This window comes from Lissotriton vulgaris, chromosome 5, assembly GCF_964263255.1.
Source record: "Lissotriton vulgaris chromosome 5, aLisVul1.2, whole genome shotgun sequence".
Lineage (NCBI taxonomy): Eukaryota > Metazoa > Chordata > Amphibia > Caudata > Salamandridae > Lissotriton > Lissotriton vulgaris.
The window spans coordinates 52,813,249-52,838,466 of NC_141693.1; the positions used below are offsets into that span (position 1 = coordinate 52,813,249).

Genomic DNA, 25,218 nt, shown 5'->3' on the forward strand with positions numbered 1-25,218 from the left:
TGATGGGATGACAAGTCCCCCATAAGTAATGTCTCCATTCTTCAGACGCCTTTTTAATAGCCAATATCTCTTTCTCGGCTATGGTATAGTTCTTTTCTGCAGAGTTCAGTTTTCTCGATAAGAAAGCTACAGGATATAACTGCCCCATACTAGAGTTTCTTTGAGACAAAATGGCCCCTATTGCCTCATCAGAAGCATCAGCCTCAACTATGAAAGGGTTTTCAGGATGAGGATGAGCCAACACAGGAGCGCTTGTGAACGCCCTTTTCAAAAACACAAAAGCTTCCTCAGCCTCTTCATTCCATTGACAAGTATTACCTTTCCTAAGTAGTCTAGTAAGTGGCACTGCTACCTGGGAGAAATGGAGAATAAACCTCCGGTAGTAATTCGCGAACCCCAGAAAACACTGAACATCACGCAACCTGGTTGGGGTAGGCCATTCCTGCACAGCTAACACATTTCTTTCAGCCATTTGCAGTCCTTCCGGGCAAAGCATTACTCCTAGAAATTCCACCCTCCTAACCCCAAACTCACATTTACTAAGTTTACAGAAGAGTCTGTGATTACGCAGCTGAGTTAACACTTTACTCACATGACTGACATGTTCTTCTGTTGAACCTGAATAGATGAAAATGTCATCTATGTAAACGACAACAAACATATCCACATATTCTTTGAGCACATCATTAAGAAAAAATTGAAACGCCGCAGGGGCGTTGCAGAGGCCAAATGGCATAACCGTATATTCAAACAGGCCATTCCTCGTCTTGAAAGCAGTCTTCCATTCATTCCCACTCTTGACACGCACCAAATGATATGCCGCTCGCAAATTTAAACGTGTGCATATCTAGGCCTCTCTCACTTGATCTAGCAAAACAGAGATGAGGGGCAGGGGATACCTGTTTCGTACCGTATTTTTGTTCAAGACTCTGTAGTCAACACACACCCTGAGATCACCATTCGCTTTTGTGATAAAAAAAGAGGGGAAGCAGCAGGTGACCGTGATAGCCTAATGAATCCTAGGTCCAAATAATGGTCTAAGTATTCCCTCAAGTGCTTGGTTTCGGGCTCGGACAGAGCATAAACTCTACATGCTGGTATGGTGGCCCCCTCAAGAAGATCTATTCTACAATCATACTCCCAATGAGGGGGTAATTGTTCTGCCTGTGCCTCGCTAAACACATCTTCAAACTGAACATAAGCCATTGGCAATGTGACTTCTTTTTCTGCTGCTGTGGCTACAACATATGGATGTAACAAGGATGCAGCTGGAGAAGGACCCCGTGGGGCTAAGTGATTCAGGCATCCATCTGAAAGGAACTGGGCAGTTCTAGTATTCCAGTTAATGATAGGATTGTGGTGACCCAACCAAGGCATTCCAAGTATTACTTCATATTGTGGGGCTTCAATTATATTAAGAGACAAATGTTCAATATGCCTCTCTTCACTCATGTCATAAATTAACAAAATGGTTTTGCTTTGTTCAACAACCAAACCTGACTTCAGAGGCTTACCATCAACAGCAAATACCTCCTTTGCTGTTTTCCGGCGTACCCTCTGTAACCCAAACTGATTAACAAGGCCACTGTCAATGAAATTACCCGTGGCCCCAGAATCCAACATAACATGCACCCTGTGTGACTGTTTGCTATGAATAAGTTCCATCAGCAGTATTATCTGACGGCCGACTTACCTATCCCCATCCCATGGTCAGACCACTTTCTGGTCCCGTTTACTTGGACCACACAAAAAGTCCCCCAGTTACCACCCCAAGCCACGACTAGAAGAAATTGGAAAAAGCTCCCTCTGGATGCCTGGGTACACAATCTGGACGCTACTCGTCCACTACCCTGCCCAGACCCTAATGTGGCAAATAGTAACTTTGTAGACTGGATTACAAACTCATTGGACCCGATCCTCCCTCTTCGCAGATCTTCCTCAAAGAAAATACATAAATCTGCGCCCTGGTTCTCCGACTCTCTGAGGGAACTAAAACGCCGCTGCAGGCAACAAGAGAGAGCCTGGCGACTAGATTTCCTTCCGGACAAAAAGGCCGCCTACAAAGAGGCGATTAAAGCTTATAAAACAGGAATCAGGCTCGCCCAAGCCACCTTCTACTCAGATAAAATACTTGAAGCCAAATCTAAGCCGAAGGAAATCTTCAGCATAATAAAGCTATGCACCAGCCCCAATACGGCAACCCCGCCTAATAAAACCCAGGACCAATGTAACGAGCTGGCAAACTTTTTTCATGACAAAGTTGTAAAAATCTACTCTACATTTCCATCAGTAGCCACAAACCGGGATGCGACTGCCTCACCTCTTCCGAGATCGCACCTTCATCCCGAGCAGCCCTCCCTTGAGCACTTCCCTCTTTTGGATCTCGACACCTTAGACAAGGTGGCACGCCAAGTTAAATCAGGCTCCCCATGTGACCCTGCCCCCCCAGATGTCTTGCTGCAGGCTTCTAAAACCACCTTGCCAATAATGCTGGAACTCCTCAACTCGTCCATCTCTGCATGCGTAGTCCCCACGACATGGAAGCAAGCCATGGTGCGGGCGCTGCTGAAAAAACCTAGCCTAGATCCCGATGATAACGCTAGCTACCGCCCCATCTCACTTCTCCCTTGGGTCAGCAAGGTTCTGGAGAAGTTTATAAACGCCCAACTCGTTCAGTTCCTGGAAAACCATTCTCTGCTACACACATCGCAGACAGGCTTCAGACCGAAGCACGGGACTGAAACCGCCTTGCTAGCAGTCACGGAAGAATCGCGAAGGGTACTGGATCAGGGGGGATCAGTGGCAGTGATACTCCTTGATCTAAGTGCCGCATTCGATACGGTCAGCCACAACACCTTGCTGAACCGTCTCCAGGACATCGGAGTATCTGGTGACGCACTAAGGTGGTTTGAGTCCTTCCTGTCTGACAGATCCTTTCGGATCTTTGATGGCGAGACAAGGTCCTCCAGGAAAACCCTCAGCTGTGGAGTACCACAGGGCTCTTCCCTGAGCCCTGTGCTGTTCAACGTTTACATGAGGCCGCTGGCGGGTGTCGTCGAACCGTATGGCATCAAAATTGTGTCATACGCCGACGACACTCAACTAGTGGTCTCATTGGCCGCTAGCAACAACAGGCAATGCCCGGCAGATCTGCTAAAATGCTTAGAGGATGTCAAGGGATGGATGACCTCCTCCTCCCTAAAACTGAATGGGGACAAGACGGAGCTAATGCTCCTAGGCCCAACCCCCCCAGTACCCTTCACCTCTCTATGGCCCTGTACTCTGGGTCCCCCCCCCACCCCCAAGGAAAGTGTCAAGAGCCTAGGAGTGTGGCTGGATAACAAACTCTCGTTTACCACCCAGGCCACGAAGTTGTCCGCCACATGCTTTGGCCTACTAAGAATTCTTAGAAAGATCCTTCCACTTCTACCGTTAGAAGCTAGAAAGGTGGCTGTACAGGGCCTTATTCAGTCCCGTCTAGACTCGAATAATGCCCTGTATGTTGGGGCTCCCGAAATGACCCTCCGGAAATTACAGATCGTGCAAAACTGTGCAGCCCGTACCCTGCTACAGATTCCACGCTCCCAGTCAGCCAGACCTGCTCTGAAGAGTCTCCACTGGCTGCCAGTGAGGCAGAGAGTAGCATTCAAGGCGTTATGCATGGCACATCATGCCTTTTGGAAAACAGGCCCACCCATCAACAACGACCTTGTAACCCCCTATCACCCAAACAGGAATCTTAGGTCAATGGAAGCCTTCCTTGCTGTTGTGCCCAGAGTGAAGAGAGCCAGGTCGGGTGGCAGGCTGTTCTCTCTAAACGCGGCCAAACTCTGGAACGCCCTTCCCCTCTCACTCCGATCGAATTCTAATCTGCTTTCATTCCGGAAAAACTTGAAGACACTACTGTTTGCTGAATCCTTCGTGTCTTAATTCTTCCGTTCCTGGTTACTCCGCCTCAGCACAACTTAGCGCTTGGACGCCCCTGGGCAGCAATCGCACTCAATAAATTTATTTTCATTTCATTTCATTTCATTTCATTTCATTTCATTATATGGGACTCAGTATCTAATAAATCAGAAGTAGCCAAAGAGGGGAGTTGCATACCTTTGATTGTCCCTTTATCCCCTGAGGAACTATCTGAAGGGGAAGGAGAAATGGAAGAGAATGCAGCGACATATTTATTACGAGACCATGCTTCTGAAGCCTTAGGTTTAGTGGGACACTCTCTGACATAGTGACCTTTCTTCCCACAATACATACATAGGCCTTGAACCTTCCGCAACTCTCTTTCCTCTTTAGACAACGGTGTGCGTACCGCTCCTATTTCCATAGGTTCTGAATGCGCTTCAGGGCTAGGCATTAACCGGCGTACATGTCTCTCTGTTCTGTAGGAGCTTTGTCCCATCTTCTTCGATCACCCCCTCTATCCATCAGTCTCCCATCCAACTTCAATGTTAAATTAATCATGTCAGTGCAATTGGAAGGTTGAGGGTCTATTTGTGCTAACACATCCTTAAGCTCATCTCTGAGTCCTTGGTAAAACAAAGACATTATTTTCTCCTCTGGCCACGCTGTTTCAGCCACTAATCTATTGAATGTTGCTTGGCATGTAACCAGATCACTTCTTCCTTGTTTAAGCTCCAGCAATTCTCTGTCGGCACTAAAAGTAGTAGCTCTACGGTCGAACATCCTTTCAAACTCCGTTCTGAAAGCTACCCAGTCAGATAATATCACATCACTGTTATGGACTAAAGGAACTGCCCAATTGGCTGCGTCTCCTATTAAATATGAAATGGCAAAGGCTACTCTGGAATGATTGTTGGGAAAAGAGGCAGGTTTGCAAGAGAACTGTAACATTATCTGGGTAAAGAAAACTTGAACCGTAGCTGGGTCTCCAGAGTATCTTTCTGGACTGGCTAAAGGAATGGGAGGAGGAACCGTGACCTGAATCTGAGAGGGTCCGGGGTTGACATCAAAAGGGTTTCTAGACAATTTTTCCACTTTCTCCCTTAATGCTGCAGTTTCTGCCTTAAAGGATGCCAATTCTTGTTGGACCAGTACTAGAGTTTGGAGAACATCTTCCATAGTGGCCATATTTCCTCCTGCATCTGAACCGGGCAGAACTAAAATACTTGGGCGTGTAAATCTGTCAAGCCCAGTTCTGCAGGATTCAGTCGCTGAAGCAAATATGGTCCACCTCCTGATATCACCAAGTCCCTGATAATAAGTTACCAACAGGGCCTTCAATTTATCAAGCGGGGGATAGGAAAGGGAAGGGAAGGGATTACAGGGAAATAGGTTCTGAAACAACAAATGAGAAATATTAACACCAGAAAACAATCTACTCTCATGTAATTCTCACTAAAGGATGGTATTTAAATACCTGAGTGTATTACAGCTGAAGAGAAAGAATATGGTTCTCAATATCTCTAATAATACACAACCTGTAACGAAAGCATTCATATCATTACTCTTAGAGCAATCATTCCTCTCCTTCCCTGTAATACTTTTCAGTTCTTCTAAACACATACCCATTGTAATTATGTAACAGGCCCATAAGGAAAAACATAGGTCAATAAATGGAAGTTACTAGCCCTCCCCAATCCAGGCTTCAATGTACTGGGTTGACTTCACCACCATACAAAGAGTGAATCAGATTCTCCAAAGGGCAGCAAACCTTACTTAGAGTTGAAATGTGTGTAGTTGTACCCTATTGCCAACATAGGATACGAATTCACCATGAACAAAAAAGAATGAGGGGTTGCGACCACCACTTTAGTCACTTCTAATATATATCACAATTTTCAGTTAGTACCGAACCGAGCTTACCCGGTAGTACGCAGTTGCGGCCACCGCAGTACTCCGAGGTAACTGTGAATATGAGAGACACACATTAAGCAATAAGCTACACCCGGTATTACGCGGTAAGCCTACCGCTGTAATCCCTTTGCAGAGACGAACAAACCAAAGTAAAGGCAATAAACGACACGCAGAAGTATGCAGTGAACACACCGCTATACTCCGTTGCCGCAAAGAATGTCTTAGCCCAATTACTGGCTTAACGGCAACACGCAGACCGAACCCGCTGCTGTGTTCCGCAAGCCGGATTCCTTCACGAGAAGCACGGATCCCAAGTGCTGGCTTAACGGCAACACGCGGACCGATCCCGTCGCTGTGTTCCGCAAGCCTGATTCCAACAAAGGAAGCGAAGCGAACACGGTAATACGCTGCGAAAAGCAACCGCCGTATTCCGCTCCGAAGAACCCCCGCATAAGGTACTCACGGATACTGCGGGAATCCAATCCCCCAATGGAACCTCTAACTCCAAGACGATCTTCAGACGGCGTCCTCTTCTCAGCCGAGAGGAGCATACAATGAACTCAGTATTACACGCAACTTCCTGTGCGCGCTAGCCTGCTAAATCCTCATGCGCCAGCAGGCATCCTGGGAATTGTAGTTTCCTGAGCTGGAGGATGTCCTCTTACCATGCCATCTCTTTGCATACCGTGAGGTGCCATAGAAGTCCCTAGGGTTCAGCCCCTTTGAACTTCTCTATGGTCACCCAGTGAGATGACCTTTGAGTTTGGTCAACGAAGGCTGGGAGCAATCTCCCAGGAAACCTCCCCAGGCTGTATACAGCTTCATGCTGGCCTTCAGAAACCAGACTAGGTGATTCAGACAACTCGCTGAGGCGAATCTGGAAGCCAGCCAGGAGGAGATGAAGCGGTGAAATGACCAGAATGCCATTCTGGTTGAGCTTCAGCCTGGTCAGAAAGTATGGGTCATAGCCCCAGTGGAGCCCTGTGCACTCCAGGATAAGTGGACCGGACCATTGGAGGTGGTGGAGCGCAAGAGTCCTATCACCAACTTGGTGGACTTGTGGTCTCCAAGGAACTCTTTGCGGGTCCTACATGTCAACCGCCTGAAGCCCCACTTAGAGAGGTCTAAAGTGGGCATGCTCCTAGCAACAGATGCTGGAATGGAGGAGACTGACCCTCTTCCTGACCTCCTGTCTGCAACAGAGCAAGATGGGTGTGTGGATGGTGTGAACCTCTCTTCCACCTTGAGCAACAGAATGACTGTCACCAGTTGCTGGGACAGTTTTCTGCCCGTTCTCCCTGATTCCGTTGTCACTGATTGGTGCGTCCATGATGTAGACACTGGGGACAGTCCTCCTGTTAAGCACAAAACTTACAGAGTGACTGAAAGGGTGAGAGCTTGCAGCAAGGAGGAGGTCTGTTGGGGGTGATTGAGTCCTCTACCAGTCCATGGGCCAACCCAGTGGTCTTGGTCCCAAAGGCTGCCGCAACGGGTGTCACACCAGAACTGCGGTTCTGTGTGGACTACCGAGGGCTCAATTCAGTCACCAGGACTGACGCGCACCCCATCCCCAGAGCTGACGAGCTCATTGATCGGTTAGGGGCTGCCCAGTACCTCAGCATGTTTGACTTAACATCTGGTTACTGGCAGATCGCCTTGACTGCTGGGGCAAAGGAGAGGTCAGCATTCTCCACACCAGATGGGCACTACTAATTCTGGGTTATGCCCTTTGGGATGAAGAATGCCCCTGCCACCTTTCAGAGGTTGGTCAACCTGGTGTTGGCTGGACTTGAAGAGTTTAGTGCCGCCTACCTGGATGACATTGCAGTGTTCAGCAACCGTTGGAAAGAACATCTGCTCCACCTCTGGGAAGTGTTGATGGAGATGCAGAGAGCAGACCTCGCGATAAAGGCGAGTAAGTGCCAGATCGGGCAGGGTTCTGTGGTGTACTTGGGACACCAGGTAGGGAGCGGCCTGGTGGCGCCCCTACAGCCCAAGATTGAGACCAAAACTAAAGGGGATGATGGACGGAGTGTTGAACATTGCAAGCACTCACCCCCAGTCAACTGATCTGGGTTTAATCCATCATCATTCTTTAGCTCACTCCGCCACCCCAGTTCAGACATGGCCATATGCAAATCAGTCTGACCCTGTGCCTCATGGGAACAGTCCAGCCCAAACTGCCAAGCCATGTCTTTCCTGGACTGGAAACAAGCATCCTGGTACCAGTTTCGGGTTCATAACCCTCATCAGCCAGGCTAGCTTGAATCCAGTGGCAAAGTGAGCAAGGGACCCACGTCTGGGCATACCCTGCTAACTTAGGGTGAACTTAGCAAAACCAAAGGGGATGATGGACGGAGTGTTTAAAATTGCAAGCACTCACCCCCAGTCAACTGATCTGGGTTCAATCCATCATCATTATTTAGCTCACTCCACCACCCCAGTTCAGACATGGCCATATGCAAATCAGTCTGACCCTGTGCCTCATGAGAACAGTCCAGCCCGAACTGCCAAGCCATGTCTTCCCTGGACCGGAAACAAGCTTCCGAGGACCGGTTTCTGGCATTCCAGCCGTCTTCAGCCCGGCTTGCTTGAATCCAGTGGCAAAGTGGGGTCACAAAAATACCAAGTTATGGGGTCACAAAAATACCAAGTCTTTACAGGTAGCACAGAACTCCTTTTTAAGATTCTTGTTGGCACTCCCGAGAAGTACATCTACTTATGCATATGGAGTTAAGCATTTCGCAATTAGCGGATCTGGCAAAAATACAACCGCTCATGCTCTGGCGACGTATATGGACCTCGACGACAAATATCTTATCGAAACAGATAATAAGAGATTGTATGTTGTTGGATCAAGTGGGAAGAATCGAATGGCTAAAGTATGTAAAAAATACTCTCACAGATCTGGGACTCAGTAAATACTATTCCGCCCCGGAGTTAATTGCCGAAATATCCAGAAAAGATCTAAAAGTAAAGGCAATAACCCACATGGAAGAGCTACGATTTTGTACTAAGGCAAGAAAACCTTCGGTTCAACACTCGCTGGCAATTATGACCACCTTGGAGATAGAGCCTTATTTGACTTATGTTGACTCACAATTCGAGCGCTTTCTCCTAACAAGATTTAGAATGAACATCTTCCATAGATTGGTGGCATTTCCGACAAAAAATAGATGGGAAGAGTGTCTAACTGTGTGCCCATGTGACGACACGTCAGAGCAATCCACTATGCACATGTTTTTGTTCTGTACCTTCTATTCAGCACATCGCAAACTTTGGATACTCCCACTTTTAAGAAGAATGGGCTTAAGAACTTGTCGCCCCACCATGCTACGTATGCAATTCATTGAATCAGAACTAGTTTGTAAACATATAGCGTCCTTTTTAAAATGCATTTTTAAACATAGAGTAAATCTTTGACCAAAACGTTCCGCAAACAATATGAAAAACGAGAGGTTTTGGAAAATTCCCCGATTGGTCTAAGCTCATAAAGGACTAAAATTGACCTAGGGAAATGTTGTTAGTTTTAAAATGTATAGAATAATAACTTGTTGATTGTAATGTAACGATTTATATGCTGGAACTCTTATGGTTTTTATAAATTTAAAAATCGAATAAAGATTTACTTACTTACAGTGGCAAAGTGAGCAAGGTATCCACGCCTGGGCATACCCTGCCAACTTAGGGCGAACTTAGCAAAACCAAAGGGGATGATGGACGGAGTGTTGAACATTGCAAGCACTCACCCCCAGTCAACTGATCTGGGTTTAATCCATCATCATTCTTTAGCTCACTCCGCCATCCCAGTTCAGACATGGCCATATGCAAATCAGTCCGACCCTGTTCCTCATGGGAACAGTCCAGCCCGAACTGCCAAGCAATGTCTTCCCTGGACCGGAAACAAGCATCCTTGGCCCGGTTTCGGGTTCATAACCCTCATCAGCCAGTCCAAGGATTACCTGGCTTGGCAGTTCGGGCTGGACTGTTCCCATGAGGCACAGGGTCAAGACTGATTTGCATATTGCTGGGTTCAAACTGGAATGGCATTGTGAGCAAAAAAACGATGGATTTAGGCCCAGATCTCTGTACTGGGGTGAATGTATGACATTGTTCTGCATTCTGTCCATCAACTGTTGTTTTTGCATTTGTCACCCTGAGTGGGACGGGTATGCCCAGACGTGGGTCCCATGCTCTCCATGCCACTGGAATCAAGCTATTCTGGCTGAAGAGAGGTGAAACCGGTCCTAGGATGCCCCTGCACCATGCCCTGATGTGTCTGTTTAAACAATAAATTCTTTTGAGAAGTTGGGTGCCAGGAGCACGGGCGCCGTGCACATGGCAGTCTTCAGGGCATCAAAATTTTTCTGACAGGTGTCAGTCCAGTTCAGTTTTTGGGGCTGCTTCCTGGAAGTGCCAAGGTCTAACAAGAGCCAAATGAAGGAAATGACCCGAATAGGGTCACCCGCAACGATCTCTTTGCCTTCCCAATAATGAAGAGTCGGTCAGACAGAGGAGAATACAAACCAGAGCATATATTAATCCTACACTGCAGCAGAGCCCGGTCTGACCAGTCTCCTGAGAGGACTGCTGAGGGACTGCCTCACTTCTACATAGTTTGCTAAACCATGTCTCTGTGGAGAAGCAGCATCTGCACCTGCATTGATGGGCTGTGAGCTGGCCAAGCTGGAGGCGCACACCGTGGCCAGCTCAAGGATTACAGTACGGGGTCGACCTGTCCACTAAAGGCTTCACCAAGGGGGTAGAGCTGCAAAAGGTGATGAGGGCCTGGGCAGGGGCCCGTATTTCTGGGGCTGGGATCCCAGAAGAGGAGGAGCAAGAGATTGAGGACAATGAGGAGCTGATCCTAGATTCTGAGCAGCGTACCTGCAGTGTCCACTAATGAATCCAGAACCACATATCCAAAGACTTGGTGCCCATTTATGTGCTGAAGGATGACATAGACAAATCAAATGGTTTGCAGCCTATGAAGTGGCTCTAAGAGTGCACAAGGTGCCAGAGGAGTCCTGGTGGGGGTTGTTTGTGGAGGTACATGCCCACAGTGAGGAGGAACACTAGAGATGGGGTACCAGACACACTACACTGAAGGCCATCTTAGTCAACAAATTTGGACTTACACCTGAGAAATACAGACCGAGATTGAGGGCCAGTCACAGGATCTCATCACAGAACTGGGTGGGTTTCTTGGATGATGCATTGTATCTCAGCCAGGCTACTCCCCAAAAATGTACACTAGCTGGCCTTGTTAAACATTTTACCAACCACACATTGGCCTCTGGTGTCTTCTAGCATATGATACTTGCATGGATGGTGAACACTGCTGTCCAGATATCTATATTTGTCGAAATCCTCGGCCTCTTCGCCAATTCCCTCTCTGGCAGTTCATTGAAAGCGAGGAGTCCAGGTTGATGCTGAGGTTTCGTGCGTGGTACATGGGTTTGGGGGGTGTTCCGGGTGCTGCGGGCAACCAGGAGTCATTTCAAGCAGAGGAATTGGAGCCCAGGATAAGGCCTTTGGTCTTGTCTGAGTTAAGCTTGAGGCAGCTGTCCTTTATCCAGGTGTCGACTGCCTTCATCCCATGGTTGCTCTTGCCTCCTGTGGGTTCGTCTGTGAGGGAAAGAATCAGCTGGGCGCCGTCGGCATTGGAGATTCTGTTGAGTCCGTGGCTTCTGACGATGGCTGCAAGTGGGGCCATGTAGATGGAAGGTGCCATGAAGAAGGTTGGGCTCAGGGAGGAACCCTGAGGCATTCTGCAACTAGTAAAGTAAGTAAGTAAAGTAACCTTTATGGTATATGGTTAAAACCGTTTACAAAATACATTTGAAATATAACTCAGTTGTAGAAAATCATTCAAAATGCTACAATTTTGTAAAAGAGATCAATAGGTGCATAGTAAAAAGATTTAAAATTTGTGGGGCCGCAGCCGTCTTAAATTAGCTCTTTTTAGGTTGCGTGGTCCTTCATTCTAGGCTGGCCAAAAGGGCCCCATCCGTGAAAACTTTTTGCAGTTTATTTTCAGTCAGGGTTAGAAATTTCCCAGCTTACAGTTCAGCTGGGGATCGACTGGTTTGAAGCACGCTATCACTGCTCGTCTCCGCGTGCGGATCCTGTGGAGGATGAACTGCGGTTTGAGCATCCGAGCCCTTTCTTCCTTCAAGTGATTGCAGGTGCAGATCAAGTGTGCCTTGTCCTCCGTTGCTTTTCTGCACAGGGGGCAGCTCGTTGATGTTTGCCCCTCACCCATGGTGGTAGATGCGGGATAGCAGGAAGTTTTTCACAGCCAATTTTCCTTTTGTACACCTCAAATATCCCAGGCTGAAGTATATTTGCGGGCTCCGTGTTCTGTAGCCATTGATGGTCATCCATGCGTGGCTCCTTTTTGCAAAGGCGGCTTTAACTTCTATTAGAGAGAGGCTCCTAATGGTCCTTTGCACTACTTTCTAGGTCTCGCCTGGCGGTAGCAGTGCGCATGCGTTGCAATCGCCGGTCTCGCCTGGTGGTAGCAGTGCGCATGCGTTGCAATCGCCATGCGAGTGCCTTTTGGAATCAATTCGATTCCAGAATTCTACTTCAAGCCCCGCCCCTCTTTCCATTGGCTTGCGTCATCATTTATGTTAAACGATGGTGCATGATTGGTATGCGGGCTTTAGGCTTACCTCCGTGTCAACTTTTTTACCGGCCCATGTGGACAGCCCAAGCCATCTTTGTTCCTGTGACGTTTCTTCGTGACATTTTTATTACTTTAATGAGCGCGGCACCCGCTAGGGACATCACGCTCACTTTATTTATTTTTATTTTCGCGGCATCCTATTCAGGTACACCACGCTCTGTTTGTTTGTTTTTTATGACTGAGCCCAGGGGGCCTGCAATGGGGCAAACTTCCAAGCTATGAGCTCGGGATGAACACGTCGCGGTCAAGGTAAGCCAGCCTTTTACTTACTTAATGTCAAGCCCCTGGCGTATACACACTTTGCACAACTGTGGTTTGCTGCTGCAGCCACCATCTTCATGTGCGGCCCACCCACTGCAATACACACTCTCAGCCGTTGTACCTCTGGCACAAGGGTGCCGGCTCACAGTCCACATCCATAAAGCAATGTTAGAGAACAAATAGCTGGCTGTTTCCCTGCTCTCCAAGCGGGACTGGCATGCTGCACAGAGCCAGGAAAGACCTTCTTCTGTACTTGGTACAACCTGAGCTTACAACATGTGACTAACGGTTTAAACCGAGGAAACAAACACTAGTCTCAACATCAGAGGAGCTTTTTAACCGCCAGTGGTATGCGGCTCTGGTGATTTTTCTTTCTGGTAGGGGTTGGGGTGATAGACAAGCCATACTAGGAGAAGACAGGGTTCTCCGGGTGTTAAGGTAACAACAAAAAACACAACAACAAAAATCACACAGGGTCAAAAGTCACACACACTTAATGCAAATCTGTGTTCAACAGCAAAGGTTCATGCAGCCTTTTCAAAGGGTAAGCATGAGCTGTGTTGCTGGCTAATTCACAGAGTTAACAGCGTTTCTTTACAGCATATTTAACGACCATTACAAATGCAGAACCATAAATTATTTAAAACTCTGGCGAGATGAACATTCTTAGCGCTACCTTCCTAGATAAATGTCGACGTGCAGTGAGAGTGCCCATATTACTTTTTTGCTTGCCCCTTCCCTCCCATGCTACTTGCCCACTCTCCACTCAATTGCTTTGCTCTTTCTGCTGCCACCCTCTTCCCGCTGTCCATGAACCTGCTTTCACCTGAAGCATTTTTCTTGCTAATGCATTTATCTGCTGCTACTTTCCTTTTGTGAGCTGCATGTAGGTATCTTAAAACTGCTGGATATTTTTCTTTCATTTGTAAGGCTCTTCTCTATTGCCTTTGTCATTTTTTAAAACATGTTGCACAGCAGTGCACGGCTTAAAGTTAAAAAAAAAGCAATAGGGCGCGGATAGCTTTGACCACATTGCAGAGCTTTTTTTTAATCTTTCCGCAATGCTGCTTTTGTGTAACATACAAACCATTGCTAAAACCAATAGATTTGGCAGAGGCAAAACCATTTTGCTTTGCCAATGCTTGTTTGAAATATCTTTTAGAGGTTTAGCACTGCAACTGTTGTACAACATGGATGAAAGTAAAAAAAAAATAATAATAAAAACCGGGCTATGACACGGCCTGCGTTGCTATTTTCTTTACTTTCAGCCATGTTATACAGTGGTTGCACTGCTATGCAGCATGGCTAAAAAACATAGACAAAACAAAAAGATCTCGTATAGCCAAGACCTATTGGCTTTGCCAAAGCATGTTTCCTATGTTTTGACTTTGACTGTCTTGCAACATTCCCTCCTTTCTGGACTTTAGGCCTATTGTGACATTTCTTGGAGAATAGTTTATAAATGAATCGTTCTAGCTATTATCGACTTTTACTGTTAGATATGTTGTGTAGTTGAGTCTCTCAATTGTGTCTCTTTTGAACTGTGCCATTCTTTCCTCAGAACTATGTCTTTAATAAAAAAAGATCTTAGCCTAAATCTGTTTCGCCCAGACCCTTTACCAGAACATCAAACGTGGCCCACCGTTTACTTTACAAAGAGGCAAATGGCAATTTCAAATGGCGTTTTTTGGTTGTGGGGCAGGCGGTACTCGGGCCTACAACGACTGAATATTGGGCCCGGCATGAACAACTTCTGGTGAAAAGAGAGTGTTATTCAATTGAACTAGAACAGAGCAGGGGTGTCCAAAGTTGGCCCACGCAGGTAATGCCCACAGCGCATTTTAGGACATATTGAAATCAGGCAATTGGGACTAATGAGCACTGAGAACTGCATTGGCGGCAATTTTAAGGACAGGATATGAGATTTTGACCGCGAAATCTCGCGATAACAGCGGCGGCCATCTTAGGCCAGGAAAGGAAGAGAAACACACATAGGAAACAGCGGAGCGGCCATTTTAAGGCCGAACAAGGCTGAAAAGAAGCAAATTAAAGAGGAAAAGTAACAGAGAGGCTGAAAAGGACAAATAGAAAAGCGAAACAAAGAAGGAAAATAAGAAAGAAACAAATAGAGTGGAAGAAGTCAGAGATAAGGCTAAACAAAGGACAGAAAAGAGAAATAACAAAGAAAAGAGGGACAAAGATCCCACAGGGAAACGAAAAAAAAAAAAAAAAGAGAAAGGAAAGGAGAACTTAAAAGAAAAGAAAGAGAAATAAAGACAAGGAGAAGACAAAGAAATAAAACAGAGACAAAGAAGTAATACAAGTGCATACCAGAAAAAAGAAGAGAATAAAAGGAAAAAGGACCAAGAAAGCCCAGAAGAGGCCAAATAAAGTAAAACAAAGGAAGAAAAAGAGACAAAAGATCACAAAGAGAAAAGGAGAATAGAAGGAAAAAGGACTAAGAAAGCCCAGAAGAGGTGAAATAAAGTACAACAAAGGAAGAAAATAAGTGCCAAAAAGAGCAAAAGGACAAAAATAAATGACAGAAAGCACGAAGAGTCAGTGAACAAGTGCCATCAACAAAGGAAAGAAAAATGAAATAACAAGGAAAGAAGGGAGAAAGACCAACAAAGAAGCAGAAAAAGGAAAGGAGAACACGAAAGGAAAGAAAACAAAAGGAAAGACAGAACGAAATACAAAGAAGACACAAACTGAAAAAGGAAAAAGGGAAAGAAGGGGAGCAACAAGGGCACAACAAGAAAAACACAAAGAGAAGAATGGCAGACCCAAAGCCCAGCGCACAAGGCAGGAGGCTATATCACATGTCGGGTGATGACAACGCCACATGCAAAGAACTGGAGCCGACTGCAACGGCAGAGGAATGCTGGACAGAGGTGGTGAAATGGAAGTCACCAACAATAATAACTAAAAGTGAAGTACACTTAAAACATGGGCTAAGACAGAACGAAATAACGACAATAACGAAGGAAGAGCAAGAAGGAGAGACCGAACGGGATCTCACAATGCAGATGACAGCGAGGGTGACAAAGCAACAAAGACGGAGACAAGGAAAGGAGACCAGCAGAGGCCTCGTGAAACTGAGAAGAAAGTGCCCAAGCAAAAAGAAATTACCCAAAACAAAAGGGGTGAAAAGAGTAAAACAAGAGGACATTGGCGCAGGAGAGACAGCAGCAAAAAAAAGGGCAAAAGCATACAATGAGCAGAGCAGACAGGCGCCACCAAGGAAGATCAAGGCAGGAGGCACCGCATGACCACAACCAAAGCTGGTGAGAGCATATGATAATGAGATCGACCCGGCCCAAGCGGTGGTAGTAGAAAGAAAGGAGCCAAGGACAACGGCGCCAGCCGGCCAGAGCCACAGCACCTGGAATGACTCGCATCGCAAGGAACTGGAAACAACTGAATAGAGTCTGACAAACGAAGAACTAAAGGAGGACAGACAACAAGCAGAAGCACAAACTGGTGATGAAGAATAGCGACCAAGGAGGAAGGGAAAAAAGACAAAAGGGCTTAGTGATAAAACATCAGGATGCAGAGCCTGTAGACACGTGTGTGGGTGAGAATGAGGAGAGGACACTACAGCTACCTGCATGGAGAAGGCTATTTCCTGCTGTAGATTTCCGAAATAAGGAACTTTTTAGAGTTCCTTCAATGACTTCAAGCTTTATGTCCAGGAATTCCAACTGTTCGTTGCTGATTACACTGGTAAACCTCAGGTTAAGGGAATTTTGGTTCAGGATGGACTCAAATTCATGTATCTGGTCGAGGGTGCCGCTCCAAATACAGAAAATGTCATCGATATATCTTTTCCAGAGGATGACGTGGGTACCAAAGTGGGAGATCTTATTCACCACCAGCTACTCCCACCAGCCCAGATACAGACATGCCAGGCTGGGGGCGAAGCAAGTACCCATGGCCACCCCCCTGGTTTGTTTAAACACTAATTTGTTGAAGATGAAATAATTGTTGGTCAGGCATTCCCATATCATATCCAGAAGCATGTTGGTGTGTGATAAATGAGAGATAGATCTCTCCTTTAAGTAGTATTTGCATGCTTCTACACCAAGCTCCTGGGGAATGCTGGTGTACAAGCTGGTAACGTCAAAGCTTACCAACCAGTACCCAGGATTCCAAGTAATGTCTTTTATGATTCTTAGAAAGTCTGATGAGTCCCTCACGCACGAGGGCAAACTGGTGACAAAAGGCTGCAGGAAGTGGTCTACGTATCTACTAGTATTTTCATAGAGGCTCCCCACAGATGAAACAATTGGTCTACCAGGGGGTGTCTGAAGGTTTTTGTGCAACTTAGGTAATAGACAAAGTGCAGATAGTTTCGGATACTTAACATGGAGGTAATTATACGCATCATCTTCTATCAGCCCCCTTGCTTTCCAATCACTGAGTTTGTCCCCATATGCACATTTGGATACATTATAATCCTCTCTAGTTGCTTTTGCATAATTATTTTCATCAGACAATTGCATTAAACCCTCTTTTAGATACATGTCAAGTGGCCAGACCACTACATTCCCGCCTTTATCACTGTTCTTAATGACTACATCAGCCCAACCCTCCATCTCCTTCAAAGCAAGAAACTGTTGTTTATTTAAATTCCAATTTAGTTTAGGCTTCATTCTGTCCATCCGTCTCATTTCTTGAATCATGCCTTGTTCAAAGCTATCAATATAGCTGTTAGTAATTTGCGGTACAAAGACCGATTTGGGTTTAAACCCACTGTTGCTGCTCATGTCGACTGAGTTCTCAGTGTCAACTAAGTTAAATAAGGCATTATCGCTGACATTATCACAACCTGCTAACATTTGAACAGATTGTAGAAGTTCAGCATCATTTACACTTAGAGCACTGGGTTTCAACCGTTACATCTTTTCTCAGTCGAGGTTTGGTCGTAAACCAATTCTTTAACTTCAGTTTGCGCGTAAAGCAAAACATTGAGATCGGCTGATCTCGAAACGCGTTGGGTGTTTTTCTTCTGCTGATTAAACACTGACAAGCACCGTACTACAATTGGGCTCTGACTCTGTTTTTTTCCGTGGGAAGGATCGTGACCAGGAGTGTGTGCACATTGAGGGGCTGGTGAACCCCATTGTGAGCCCGCCATTCAAAGCGGCTTAAGCACGCCATCCTTGTGTGTGTGTGTATATATATATATATATATATATATATAAGTGCATATGTGTGCGCGTAGAAGTAGTGAGGTAGAGTAGTAGAGAGTGAGTAGTATAGAGTATTAGAGTAGTACAAAGTGAGTAGAGAGTAGTAGAGAGTGAGTAGTAGAGTAGTAGAGGGTGAGTAGTCGATAGAGAGTGGCTAGTAGAGAGTAGTAGAGTGAGTAGAACATAGTTGAGAGTAGTAGAGTGAGTAGATAGTAGTAGAGTGAGTAGAGAGTAGTAGAGTGAGTAGTAAAGAGAACTAGAGTAGTTGAGTGGGTAGAGAGTAGAAGAGAGTGAGTAGAGAGTAGTAGAGAGTGAGTAGTATTGTAGTAGAGGGTGAGTAGTAGAGTAGTAGTGATTAGAGAGTGGATAGACAGATTGAAAGCGTGGATGGATGAGTGAAAGAGTGAATGGATGGATGGATGAGTGAAAGAGTGAATGGATGGAGGGATGAGTGAAAGAGTAAATGGATGAATGGATGACTGGGTGGCTGAGCAGAAGGCTGAGTGAAAGGATGGATGGATGGGTGAGTGCAAGGGGTATGGATTGATGAGTGGAGTAGTTGATGGATAGATGGATGGTGTGAACGAATTGATGGATGGATGACTAAAAGGAAGGATGACTCAATGAGTGAAATGGCGGACTCATTGTGATCGTTTCTGGGAGGTTTGGGGTGCATCTTGATAAATGTTAAAAATTGACCTGGAACAGCCGTGAGCTTTTACTGCGCCTCCTCAACTGAAATAAACACGTCTCCTACATATAATTTACTCCGTTCCCAGTACCTTCTTGCAATCCACTCCGCTGTCTTTGCCATCTCTTTCAGGTTTTGAAAGCCTGGGCAGTTTCATATTTCCAAGTGAGGCATAAAGGGGAGTCCCTGCACTACATGCATAGAGAAGCGCTGACAGATCCGAGACATCAGTGCTATTCAATAAGAAGCCCGGAGCACTCATTTGTCTTCAATTGGGCTCCCGACATTCCAAAGTTCTAATATGGGGTTTTAACGAGGGACTAGAAAAGGGAGATAGTTCTTGATCAATGCATCTTTGACAATCTATGCTGACACAAGGCAAAGCATTTGGACCTGGTGTGATCAGCAGGAGGTGTAGTCCATTGGCTATGATGCGGGCCAGGGAGCAAAAGACCTGGTTTCCATCCTGGGCTATAGCAGTGACCAAACAGTGTGTAATACTGGCAAATCAAGTTAGCTCACATGCCAAGACAATCTACCAAAAAAAGTAATTTATACAGGAAGCACTCTCTTTGTATTTTACCAATCACTCATCTATTTTAGTATTTCTACGCATAGGAGCATATTTACTAATAGTTCATGCAGTTTTGCAAGGCAAGTTGCTGCGTTGCGTGGATGGGAGAAAGCTGAACAGCGCCACATTTACCAATATATCTGAGCCTTTGCATGTAGTGCCCGTTTATCTTACCAAGTCCTGCACTGTTTGGATAAATTATATATATTTTTAATAATAACTTAAGAGAATCAGTCAATAATGCCAAAGGATAGGGGTACAATCTATTCTTGATCAGAGGATTGCTGGCTAGTAATGCAGTGAAAAGATTTAAGGCCAGAAGGATTGAAGATGCGGCCAGGCGCCTGCGAGAAGGTCTCTTTCGTCACCCTAGAGGCCTTTAAGAAGCAGCAACCTCTTGGAACATTTAATAGCCTCCTCTGGAGTCTGACTCTGGTACACCCTGCAACATCCCATCACTTAACCCAAAGGGGTGCAAACAAAATGAACAGGTTTCTAATACTAGAAGTAGGGGGTACCGGGGGACTCCTTGTCATCAGCACCACCAGTTTCCTTTCACAAATGACTGGTTTTCAAGTGTGTTAGTCCAACTGGTTCAATGGGCCAGAACCAGGACTACAATTCCCAGAATGCACCAATGTTTATAAATTAACTCCTAGTACGGGTGAAAAGGTGTGTAGAGATGTGATCATCTGCCCTCAGATTGTTAGCGCACTGACCAGCAGTTTGAGGTCTGCCCACCCACAATGCTGTACAACCACGTGCTCAATTTTCTGTTTTCCAAATAAAAGTCAGGTTAGAAATGTTATGAAATTACTCAACACAGCCATGTTTCCCGCCCAGCCAGCAAATTTGGTATCAATTTGTGATTCAGACGCCGGGGAAGGATTCCGTCGAATCGACACATTAGATTAATGTATGGCCCAAGAGAGAGATTTGTGCAGTCTTTCATCGGAGTTTACCTCGGGCAGGGAGTTACCACTAAACGAGGGCGCGGGCCAGGAAAATACTAGTAAAACTCAAATTTGCTAATAAAAGTCAGAAATGTGACCTGCTGCAGGAAGCCATTGATAAAATATCAGAAAGCGAAGCAGCACACACACCACTGAGTGGCCCATGCGCCGCAGGGGGTGGAGATCCGATTGCTCCTCTGAAGGGGTGCAGGCTTTAATCACACCTGTGGCTTGCAGGGAGCAGCCCGGCTCTCACAAAGCATGCATGGGTGTTTCATTCAAGCTCAGCTGCTGTTTCCCCCTGAGTCTTACTGAGACACAGACTTCACATCAGCCTATGGGTAGCCCCACACGAGCCTTATATAGGGAAGGATATAAAACACGTTAAATGAAGAAAGAAAAACAAAAGCAAAGCAGGCTTCACTAAATAAATAAAAAAATAATAAAACACATGTTTGATATTTGATAGGAAAGGATGGAGGAACATTCAACAATGGATTTAAATGGCAATGAAAAGCATCAAAATGGACTCTCGAGCAACACATGTGCTGTTTTATCTAGTGTTACAGCAGCTGGCCCGGCTCGCGACGGAGTCCGGGCACTCTGATCTCTCGAGGCAGCTTTGTGGCAGATGACCCTGGCGTGCCACGAAATGTCAAACGTCTGAGACACGCAAAAAATACGTCCACCCTGAGCCCTTTCCACAGTCAGTCACTCTCATAGCACCGCCAATCACTCCCATAGCACACCAAATCACTCCCATAGCACCGCTCAACCTGGCCTTGCGCCACAAGGAATGGGGGGGAGATTCCCCATCAGGTTGCTGAGGCACCGAAATATTCACAGGGAGGCGGAAAGGAGAGAGCGAGTCATTGACTGGAGGAAAGGCAAACGCTAATCAGCCATGGCAGCGAGCGGTGACAGCCTGCAGGGCATGCCTAGGCTGCAAACCCCGGCATGCAGCAGCAGCGTGCGGGATAAAAATACACACACACCAACCTCTGTATTATCAGAAGCAAGGATTCGGAGACAAGAGAGCGTTCCACACAGAAGCAGCATGCACAATGAACAAGTGACAGCCTTTCATAGGAATGCTGATGCCTCAAAGCTGTGGCAGCATTGATAAACAAGCACCTACGGGCACACGGACAGCGGGAGGGGGGGCGGGAACGGACAGTGGGAGGGGGGCGGGAACGGGCACACAAACAGCGGGAGAGGGGGCAGGAACGGGCACACAGACAGTGGGAGGGGGGGCGGGAACGGAGAGCGGGACATCGCGCAACCCACCCCTGAAAACAACACTTTAAAAATGGCGAAAACAAAGTTTGAAAGAAAAAAAAAACAACCGCCTACCGCCGCAGGATGATCGCAAAGGGGCGGGATGAGTAAAAATGGCGGGAACGCTCACAAATCTGCTCGCAGAATGACGAGCAAATCTCTCTTCCAATGGCTAGCCTCCATTTATGAAGCTAGCCAATGGAAAGAGAGGGCGGGACAACACACACATACTGTAAACATTAGATTTCGCCTGCGCCGCAAAGATGCGCGGCGCAGCTTTCGACGAGGCGAAACCTAAAAACTTGCTGCACTCCCAATCGAGCGAGGGCAGCTCGGGAGATCCATCACACCGGACAAGGACTTACCGCCAATCATAGGAGTGTGCGCATTGCATGAGTTTAAGGTTTGCATCAAGTCTGCCCTATAAAGATTGAACAGGGTTGGGGTGAGCACACACCCTTGTTTAAGCCCTTTGGTGGTTGGGATGTGCCTAGAAAGGTGGTGCACAGTTTTACCTGCACCCCGTTTCCTGTGGAGAGGCATATTAGCATGTTTAAGAGAGAGCGTGTGGGATTTTCTAACTTTCTAGTTTCTTCCACAGCCTTGCTCGATCTAAGTTGACAAATGCTGCCCTGAAGTCTATGAAACAGAAATGCGGTGCCTGCTTGGTTGTCTTGGCCAAGTCCATGAGGAGTGACATGTGTCTGTTTAAATAGAATAATTTTGTGATCCGCAGCCCAGTATAGAATCTCGGCTTGTAAAGTGCGGGCGAAGTATTTCACCTGGATGTCAAGCAGGGCAATAAGGCTGTAGTTTTTCGGGGAGGTTTTATCGCTTGATTTATGGGATTGAAGAAATGACGTAGCCCTTCCACGAAGCTGGAAGTTGACCCATTTCCCTGATTTCACAGAAGATCTGGTCTAACATAGCTGCCCAATAATCTGCGTCTTGTTTAAAAATGGCTGGTGGAAATCCATTTGGTCCTGACGCTCCCTCTCTTCTGCCCTTGGAGATCTGGTGCTTCATTATGGCTAAGCGAGTTGGCCAGCCTGCATCCTGCTATTGAGTGATGGTGTCCAGAGAGTTGTTGTTCTGTTTCCTTTCGGTTGAGATTGGGTCTATCGTGGCACTCTCCTGGGCTTTTCTTAATTGTTAGTGGTATTTCAGGAAGTGAGTCCAGGTCTCCTCAGAAATATGCCATCTCACTCCTTGGTTTAACATGCCCGGAAGTGCATACTGCTTTTAGTTTTGTACTTGTGAAGCATTTTAGCCCAGAATTCATCATCCCTGGATCTCCTGTTGTCCCATTTTATTTTTTTAAGCATAGACCTTTGTTGCCGCAGTGAGAGGTTGAGGTTTAGATCTCCAGGATTGTGTCTCAATAGTCTGAGGATCTTATTGATCAATTGTTTTTCTGTTGTTAGCTGGTGCCGCTGTGCACTGGTGATCCATCCCGCTTCCCTCGCTTCATGGCGTGGTCTGCATTTTATTGTTGAAGATAATATGCTTGATAGGTTTCCCATTTGCTGGCAAAGTTGTTTTTCTGCTCTCTGCAGTTATGCAGCAGGTCCTTTGCTGCCTGAAGTACTTCCCTAGTATTTGCTAGCGAGGATTTAATTATTTTGAGATTGTGTAGTGAGAGCAGGCTCCCCCTGGTAGAAGTGCGAGTGGTGCTGCAATAACCTGAAGGAGTACCTCTTGTGGCCGATGGTCGCTGTCCCCCTTGTCACCGAGGGAGAACGAGACCACACTGTGGAAGGGAGACCAGAGTGTAATCTAATGAGGATCATGCGGTCTCAGTGTAGTTTGATGCTGCTGATGGGGAGTCGGCGTGGGATCTGCCATTTGGTTCCTGAACGTTGTTGTGCTCTAGATCTTCCAAAATACACTTGAACGTCTTACTTGCTCTGCCGTGCTGGATTCTCTTTTGTTCTGAAATGTTCCACGCCGATGACTGAGGCAGTGTCTTTTCTGCAGACAAAGAGCCCAGAAGATGTAGATTGAGATACCCTGTGAGAATGAGGTTTGAGTATCCTGTTCAATTATGATTTTCAAAAGAGGGTCCATCAGATGTCTAGCGTCTTGGGTTTTTCATTTTGGGTTTACGTGGACATCCTGACCAAGGATGAGGAAGAAGGAATTTCCGTTGCGGTGGATAGGCCTGTTGTTGACACATAGGTTGCCAGCCCACCTGATAGATGTCCACTTAGTGCTTTTCTGACTGCGGGTGTGTGAAAGCATACACAACCCTTTAGTTGATGAGGTTCGGCCGTCCATCCTTCCTGTAGTAGCACTATGTCATATGATCTTATGTATGATACAAACTCTGGGTCAGCTGCCTTGCCTCAGAGACCACGAATATTCCATGAGCAAACCCAAAGTGTTGACTCGGTCTGCTGAACCCTCCCATCCTGTTGTACATTTTGTCATTGTGTGGGCCCATTAATAGTTCTGTAGAGCCGCTGATTGTCTGAGTTTGTGGGTGATGGATATGTGCACAAGTCTGTCACTTTGTACCATCTAATCCAGTGTACTGACTAGTACTGTATACCTTATAGTAGCCCTCTTTCTCTGTACTATATTTTGCAGTATACTGACTAGTTCAGTATGCCTTCTCGTAGCTTTGTCTCCCTGTACTATCTAATACAGTGTACCAACTAATACAGTATACGTTGTAGTAGCTGTGTCACTCTGTGCCATCCAATGCAGTGTACTGGCTAGTACTGTATACCTTCTAGTAGATCTCTTTCTCTGTACTATATTTTGCAGTGTACTGACTAGTTCAGTATGCCTTCTCGTAGCTTTGTCACTCTGTACTATCTAATAGAGTGTACCAACTAATACAGTATACATTGTAGTAGATGTGTCACTCAGTGCCATCGAGTGCAGTGTACTGTCTAGTACTGTACGTCTTGGAGTAGCGCTCTTAATATATAGCATCTCATGAAGTGTACTGATTAGTACAGTGTAACTTGGAGTGGGTCTGTCACTCTGTAGCATACATTACAGCGTACTGACTGTTACAATATACCTTGGAATAACTTTTTTCTATACCATCTAATGTAGAGTACTGACTAGTATAGCATACAGTGGAGAAGCTAGTACAGTGCCCTACCTTCTGTCCTCTCTATGTAGTGCGGTTTGGTGTAGTGTGTGCTCTAGATGAATGCACGCTTTAGTGTAGTGAGCAGTCTGGTGCTGCTCGTTTTAGTCTAGTGCTGCGCGCTTTAGTGTAGTGAGCAATCTAGTGCCTCACGCTGTAGTGTAGTGAGCAGTCTAGTGCTGCGCTCTTTAGTGCAGTGAGCAGTCTAGTGCCGCACTCTCTAGCGCCTCCTTCCAGATGTGGTGTAATTAATCATATGTAAAACAGAAGCAGTAATTACAGCCTTTCTTTGTGTCATTAAATCTCTAATTGTGAATCTCTTCTCTGCAGTGATGGTGACTCTGGATCCTGACACGGCTCATCCTGAGCTCCTCCTGTCTGAGGGAGGGAGACGTGTGAGAGGGATGGACGATGCAGAGATCCTGAGACATTTGACATACAGGAACACAGAACAGACCCCGCCGGACACCCCCAAGAGATTCACCTACATCCATCCCTGTGTTCTGGGGAGCGAGGGGTTCACCTCCGGCAGACATTACTGGGAGGTGCAGCTGCTGTGGGAGGGGGTGGCGTGGCATGTGGGGGTCGCAGCAGAGTCTGTAAACAGGAAGGGACGCTTCACATGGTCCCCTGAGGGGGGAGTCTGGGCTGT

General features: G+C 46.4%; 1 long non-coding RNA gene across 1 annotated transcript in view; it reads left to right on the forward strand.

Annotated features, from left to right (window-relative positions):
• The window catches only part of LOC147710126 (uncharacterized), a 92,971-nt gene extending 68,000 nt beyond the window's left edge, over nucleotides 1–24,971 (forward strand). The window contains exon 3 of the long non-coding RNA XR_015295844.1: nucleotides 24,897–24,971. This is a non-coding gene — a long non-coding RNA (uncharacterized LOC147710126). The remainder of the gene's footprint in view (nucleotides 1–24,896) is intronic.
• The last annotated feature ends 247 nt before the right edge of the window (nucleotides 24,972–25,218 follow it).